This window comes from Zingiber officinale, chromosome 8A (genome assembly GCF_018446385.1).
Source record: "Zingiber officinale cultivar Zhangliang chromosome 8A, Zo_v1.1, whole genome shotgun sequence".
Classification (NCBI taxonomy): Eukaryota; Viridiplantae; Streptophyta; class Magnoliopsida; order Zingiberales; family Zingiberaceae; genus Zingiber; species Zingiber officinale.
Window position 1 is genome coordinate 10999429 of NC_056000.1, and position 8320 is coordinate 11007748.

Sequence of the window (8320 nt, forward strand, 5' to 3'; positions counted from 1 at the left end):
TCAAATCATCTTCATCAACTTGAATAGCATTAAAAAAATTTGGATCATCACATTGCATTTTCTGCAAATATTCTAGAACACCTCCTGTATCCCTCACTCTCATATTTCTTGTTCTTTTAGATCGCAAGTAGTTCTTATAGTCTTCAAGAATAAACCCTAAATTCTCCCTCCCACCTGCTTGCCTCATCATAAGATCATGAGATGCTTTTGGGGGGATTCCCACCTCACTTGCCATCTCAATTTGTATCGCTGCAGAAGAAGATATGTTCCTATGACATCTGTAGAGATGTGTTTTGTTTGGGCTTGAAAGATAATGATTATGCTCTTTAATGAAGTTCACCACACAAAACTTGTCATTATTTCGACAACTAATCCTCATTTTAGCATCACAACCAAATCTTGTCTCAGCATGACTTTGCTTCACATAAATATCTCGTTTGTCATTTCCCTTTTTCCTTGTGCACTACAACAAAACGTCCTGTCAATTAATCTGCCCGAATTATCATTATGGGTTCTTGTCCTTCGTATGCCAAATCCAACTAGTTTAGCATATTTCAAATAAAAGTCATACGCTTCCTCTTCTGTTTGAAATTCCTGTGCTTAATGGGGGGGATCTCTGTATCATCTTCATTGCCTTTAAAATTAATCAATTAATGCAAACAAATTAATTAACAATGCACATAGTTAATCAAACTATGTAAAAATTGAAGTATATAAAGTTCAATATAAACGCACTATGAATCTTATTACCTTCATCAGCCCTTTCTTCTACATTAACTTCAAAATCACCACAGCCTTGGTTTGCTTCAGAATACTCTTCAATTGACTCATCAAAATTCAACCTACGACAACTCGTAGATTCGCCCTCCATGATAATTACTTTAAACCTGAAAAAAGTGTGTCACAATAAAAGATTAATATATAAACTTAAGTACATTGTCAGAATCCAGCAACATCATTGTCAGAATCCAGCTCCTACCTAAATTTTTATAGTATTACCTAAATGTTTGTCTAGCTCTTACCAACAAAAGTGACAGATAATTTTTGAAGATACTATGACAAGTTATTATCTAGTTAAGATATTTCTTTTTAAATCTAAGAAACAAGATAGAAAATAGTTGTACATGGAAACATGGCGTCAAATTAATAGATGAATATATACAGAAGTAACAGAACACAACAAAATGCAGGTTTTTGAATTAACAGTGCATAGCATGTCTTTTGTATTAAAGTATATATAAACACCAAGAAAAACAAGTGAGCGTAGAATATAGAGAAGTACAGGAGAATATCACACACCTTGAGTTCAACAAACAATAGAAACTCTAGCCTTTAAATAATTAGATCCAATTTGATTTACATCACCTTAAGACCTTGGTTTCCTTGAGGAAGGTAACTGTCACGTATGACCCAAGAAAAACAGTCAAGATGATACAAAAATTTGGAACGACATTCCCCTTGATGGTTGTCACACTGGAAACCAATTTCCTGATAGAGCAAATTCATTATATAATAAGAAAATATGTCAAATGACAATAGCAACATTGAACTTAATTTCTATCAATCATTAGTCATATGAAATCAAAGCCATTATGACACAAAGAGCAAAAGAAAAAAAAAATGTGAGAGCATTAGCATATTGCCATATTCTACCTGTAAAATGGGGTGTTGGTCAAGGAGCACTTAGCGAGTTGTCGGGAGTCGATTCACGTGTCACCGGAAGCATGCGCAGGCACGCAGTTGTTTCTCGAGGCGCACAGGGGAGATGCGGGCGAAGAGGAGGAGACACTTCGACGGGCGAAGAGGGCACACGGGTGCCGGGCGCAGAGGGCGCAGAGGGAATCGGCGAGGAGCTAGGGCTCGCGAGGTCCTCGTTGGCAAGAGTAAGCACATGATTCTTCTCCACAGGGTTGTAGGTGTTACCTCCGGTCGTAGGCGCAGAGGAGGAGGGTTGGCGTTGGCTGGAGAAGCGAAGAGGAGCTCTGCGTCGTCGGCTGGAGAAGAAGCGGAGAGGAGAAGAGGGTTTTTTCGGCGGGCGAAGAGGAGCACGGGACGCGGGCTTAGGGTTTTTTTTTTTTTTTTTTGCGCTGACGGAGCATTTCTTTCGGGCGATGTTGGCGCCGAGAAATGCATGCGCTAAGCACGTGCTTTTTTTGTCGTGTAGCCGCGGGCGCAGAGGGACACGGGCGCAGAGGATCCGCCCCCCTGGATAACCTATTGCCAAATATATAAAAGATTGAAATGTTTAACACAATAAAAAATGCAACACAAAATATAAGGAACTGAAGCAGTAAATGAACATCATAACTACCTGCTCCAGAAGAGTGAAAATCTCTTCGGACTTCGTTTACAATCGATAACAGTTTTTTGATCTCAGTATGACTCTACTTTGATATAAGGGGTGAAGCGTGAGAGACGTGAGAGAGGGAGAAAGGAGAAAGCGCGTGAAGAGTGCAAAGAAACACAAAGAAAGAGAGAGGCAAAGCAACTTCAAACTGAATTGTAAAACTAGAGAATTACAAACTTGATTTCCACTGACTCGAGTAAGGTCCAGGTTATGCCTGAATTCCTTGCAAGAGTTTCTTCTTATAGAGAACGCTGGGTGCTCATTGGGCCCCATCAACACATTTTTCTGATAAGAAGATCAGAAGGAATCTTCATAGTGCAGCTAAAGCTTCTTTAACAAAGCGACTTTAACAAAGCTACTTTAATAAAGCTATTTTAATAAAGCTACTTTAATAAAGCTGCTGACATTAGTTGAGTTATCCTTCGTTGGGTCCATCATGCTTCAAACTTTAAAATTACGCATGCGAGAGACACAGTCTTGCAGAAGATAAGATGCTTGTGTCAGTTGGTCATCACATTGTTTGACACCTGGGTACCAATCATTCCACCAGTTGTCCTTTCCTCTGCACTTATTGCACTCTTGTAACTTTAGTGAGTGGATGATGCGTAGTTGTTGGAGTGCATTGTTTGCTTGCACTGCAGCTCTTTGTTCAAGTTGATGCAAATCTTCAGAGATTTGGTTGAATCTGTTGAGTAGGACTGGCTGATTATGGCGTTTACTTGATTCTCATTCGTATTGTTCAGCGAGGCTGAGAGGGCCTTCAGGGCCTTGATCAACATCTCCTGGGCCTCCTGGTTGGGTCTCCTCTCGAGTTCCTTGAGTGCTTGTGGAACTAGCGCTAGCCTGCCAAGGTCTTGTTCCGGCCATTCTGAAAAAGTTAACACTGATATTAGACGAGAGAGAGAATCAGCTACCTGATTATTTTTGCCATCGATATGTTCAAATTTGACTATAGGTCCTGCTCCAGTAATATAATCAGTGAAAGAAAGCCATCTAACTCGTGATGGTTTGTGGTTTGCTGTCTTCCCAAAGAAGCTGATTATAGCTTGACAATCTGTTCTTATAAGAAGTTCAGCTTTATCAAGAAAATAAATCTTCAGAGACTCCATTGTATTTATGACGGCGTGAATTTCAGCATCTATAGTTGATTTGGGCGGATTAAACTTCCCGCTGGCATATGCACAAATTTTCTCTGAGGATATAGAGTCAAATTTGTTCCGTTTCCACTTGCATATTCCTCCCCATCCATCCATGCAACCATCAACTTCTAAAATAATATAGCATTCGGGGGGGGGGGGGGGTATTTGTAGGTCTGGAAGTTGTTGAACCTTTTCCTTGATTTGTTTTATCAAGTTCCAATCCTGTTCATTTAACTTCTTTTCTCCCTTGGGTGAAGTTTTGGCATATAAAGGTCCAAGTAATTTTCCAAGATTAGGAATATAATTCCTGGCATAATTCAAAAGACCTAACCATGATCTCATACCTTTTGTAGTTTTGAGTTCGCTGTCTTTAAAATCAGCAATTTTTGAGATAACATGTGGTTGTAATTTGATTATGAAATTGCCAATAATTGCGCCTAGGAATTCAATCTCAGTTACCGCAACCTTCATCTTGGTAGGACTTAATACGAGTCCATTTAATTGACAAATATTGAGCATCTGCTGGAGATGCTGCTCATGGCTCTTCTCATCTGGAGAGAAAACTAAGATGTCATCAATATAAACAGCAATAAAATCCTCTGTTCCTTTAAAACAGAGATCCATCTTTCGTTGAAATATTGTTGGGGCATTTTTCAAACCAAATGGCATAACGAGCCATTCATACAACCCATCAGGTACCCAAAATGTGGTCCATTCTATGGAATCAGGGTGCATAGCTACTTGATGGAACCCGCTATTCAGATCAAACTTGGAAAAGATACAACTATTGCTTACCTTCTTTAAGATGGTATTAATACCAGGAAGGCTATACTGGTCTTTGTGGGCTATATCATTGAGATGCTTATAATTAAACACCAGTCTTTCTTTGCCTTTCTTTTCTTTTCCAGTTTCAGGATCAATAGTAGTACCTGAGTTGACAATAATAGCAGTTGTTCTATGTCGGCTTTTGCTGGGACGGATTATACCCAGGTCCAGTAAGGACTTAATATGTTTAGAAAATGCCTCCTTCTGGATTGGAGTAAGATGTTTGAGAGGCCTGTCTTCAATAATAAATTCTGAATTTTTGATATCCAAATGACAAAGAATTTTGTTTTTCTGCCAGTGTTGGAGAGGATTTTCTCCAATAATTCCTTGCTTCTTCAACTGCTGTAATAAAGGATCAAACCTTTGTTTAAGCGATGGGCTAATTCGCTCTGCTGAATATATCACCATCTCCTTAATTTGTATATATTCATCTTCATCTAGATTCAATTCTCCGATTGCTGCATTCACATATGGTAAAGTATTTATAGTTGTTAAATTTTTGTAAAAAGTTACCATATTGCCTTCAATGCGGAGTCCCCCATGCATTGCTCGGATAAAGTTACACCCAATGATGAATTGAATATTATCCCCAAGAACCATTGGAAAACTATAGGTATAGGGAATTCTGAAAATATTGTCTCCAATAATCATTCGCCCATTCTTTAACTTCATGTTAGCGGACTGTTGTGAGTTGATGCCGCTAAAATTTACCACAAAAGTATTTTGCTCCAGAGCGCTTTTGGGAACAGATCTTTGGTCTACACAACATGTTGTTGCGCCGGTATCCAGAATTGCTTTTAACTTGAACTTAGGAATACCTGGTATATCCATTTCCACAGTTAAATTGTATAGCATATTTTTTACTAACCGTGGGCTTGATGTGGAAGGTTTTGATACTGTTGCAATTGTTTCTTCAATAAACATATTTGCAGCTTCTTCTTCAAGTTCTTGAAAGTCTTTTTGTAAGTCTTGTTCCAGCTGCAAGGCTTCCCATTGTGATTTGTAATATGTAACCTCTTCTTTTAACCTCCGGATTTCTTCTTCACACCAGATGATATAATTTCTTTGTTCTTGTATTAAGTTCATAGGATAAAATGGAGTTGCAGGTGCAGGAGTTACAGGTACCTCTTTATTAAAGTAATAGGGCCCGCATAAATTGCATACTGTAAGGTAGCAATCCGGACAGTGTATCCTAGCCCTTTGAATAGTTAATCTTTTGCAACAGGTACAAGTAGTTGATTGTGGAGCAAGAATTTTTTCATTGTGCTTCCATTGATGCAGACAATTTGACTGTGCGTCCGTCAATTTAATCTGTTGCCTGTATCCTCCATCTTCCAAACCTAACATGTATAATGAATTTATTTGCAAGGTTTGAACAGAGTGTTGTACCTCGAGAATATCATCTTCTCCCTCTGAGATACTGTAAACGGCGTCACTTTGAGCTTCTCCCTCTTGTACAGATAAGATATCATAATCTTCAGGAATTTCTAATTGCTCAAAAATTGCCACCCTTTTGACATTTCTTTTATCATTAGGACAATCTCTTGCAAAATGTCCTTCTTGACCACACAAATAACACTTGCATTTTTTGTTTCTTAATAAATGCTTACGCTTTTCAATTCTAGCATGAGTGTTATGTGGTTTACCTTTATAGGTTTTTGATTGTCGGATCCCCATTCGCTTAGATCCAGCCTTTTGATAATACCCTGGGATAGGTATTTGGTTACAAAAAGATAGATCCTTTAATGATCTTTTGAATGCCGCATCCTTGCATTCCTGCTCAAGAAATTTATGAGCAAATATAATTCTTGGAAAAACTCCTACTGTTAGACCGGGATGCTTTGCTTCAAAGACTGTTTTGATTCTATTTCCGAGATCCCCTGGCATTTTTAACCAAAATTTTTCTGAAAGTTCTGGTCCTGCAAAAAGGCGTCCAATCTTTGTTGCCAGTCTCATATAATCATTGATGTACTGAATTATGTGCTTAACATTATCACAAGATAATTTCTCTAAATCCCTATATGCTGAATTTTGAACTTCAGTTGAACCTTGAGTAGGGTCTTCAGCAGAAAATACTCGTCTCATTTGTGATAAAATGTTTTGTGTACCTTCTCGCCCTTCACTAATGGCAATGAGGGCATCATATTCAGTAGGGTAAGTCATCCTCCATTGAATCCATGTAATCTTCTCAATCTCGCCCAACAGATTTTCAATAAATTCTATTTTTTCTTTGGAATCTGAGAAGGCTTGTGCTGCCACAAAATTCTTAGTAATGGATTCCCATCTTGAGAAGGCATCATCAAATAAATTTAATTGTTCTGGAATAACAAAAAGGGCTCCACTTTGTTGCTGTGCTGATGGTAGGGTCCATAATTCATTATTCATTCCTCCTTTGAATTTTGCCTTAGGAGGTTGCTGCTCATATATGGGCTGAAAACTTGGGCCGGGAGTATTATTGGCTGGTGGATATCCAGGTGGCCCCATTGCTGTATCTTGAGGGGGTCGATATGGAGAAATTACTGTACTAGTTGAATATATCTGTTCTTCCCCAATTAAATTTTCAGTCAGCCTCTGAATACTTGGATATTCCAGTTCACAATTTGCAGCAATAAGTTGAACAATTTCCTCATAATTGTTTGCTCGTAATTCAAGAGCATGCTCTATCCTCCCACCACCTTCGCTGGCGAATGGATTAGTCCATTCATCATCTGAATAACTGTCCCAAATTGGCTTGGTGTTGGACAGTGAGGATAAATACTGAATATAGTCAAGGTAGGAATCAGGTTCCTCCTCATAGTTTAAAGTAGTGTCCATGGACTGCGGTACAGAGGCCCCTGGGCTTGTAGTCGCTGCATGGGCTTCCTTAAAACATATGTGGGAAGAATCAGTTTCCACCAAAACTGCCAGTTTTTCTTGTGGCATTAATAAGGAAAAGATATCCTGCGTTGTAAGTTTATGCGGTTCTTGAGAGGAAGAGGCTTTATTAATTGGTAAAAAGACAGAATGATGATCAGTAGATCCAAAACCCTGATCTCCTCGTTCAGTATAACTAAGATAGGGAACTTCATATACTTCTGGCATAGCTATTTTCTCAAGGATTAGTTGTGCAATATCTTGCTGAGAAGTAATAAATATAGGAAGGCTAGTTCTATTAAACAGAAGAACTTGTACCTCACCCCGATAGTCTGAATCAATTACTCCAGCTCCCACTTCAATTCCATGTTTCCATGCAAAATCGGAACGTGATGCTATTCGGCCATAATATCCATATGGGATTTCTATTCGTAGGCCTGTATGTACGAGTTCTCGTCCATATGGTTCAATAATCGCATCATGACTTGCTGTTATATCAAGGCCAGCAGATCCTTCCGTTTTTCTTTTTGGGAGTACTGCCTGTGGAAACATTCGATTTACTAAAATATGAGGCTAAGTGTAAGGAGAGTACCTTGAGTCATCCTGTTCTGCTATTTGCTTTCCTTTGTCATAAATATTGTCTGAATCTCCATAATTTTCATAATATTCTGATTCTGTACCGTCAAAATAAGTAAAAACACCAGGCTGTGTTTCAATCATAACCGCCAAAATTTCTTCATCTCCGTCATTGTATTTTGGTGGTTCTGCTTCTTGGGCTGCTATATAATTGTTGAAGCTTAATGATATGCGTCCATCCAGCATTGTTTGACTGTTTACTTCTGATGGTTGCATAAGAATAGTAATTTGAGTAGGATTAATGGTCCAATTTAGACCTTGCAGCCGATGAGTTGAGAAACTTCTTCCAGGTAAGGCTTTTACTCCATGAGAGGTAAGATAATCTACAACACCTTGAACTTCATAAGCAAAACCAACATTAGGTGTATTTGAAAGCCTACCTACCAGTCCTCTTGTGATTAGCAAATTTGCTTCACTATTTTGCCAGGCTTCGTATCCTCTTGTAAGGATAGATATTTGAATATTTCGGTAGAAATCGCCGATTGTCATCATAATTTCTGGAATCACATAGATCATCTGG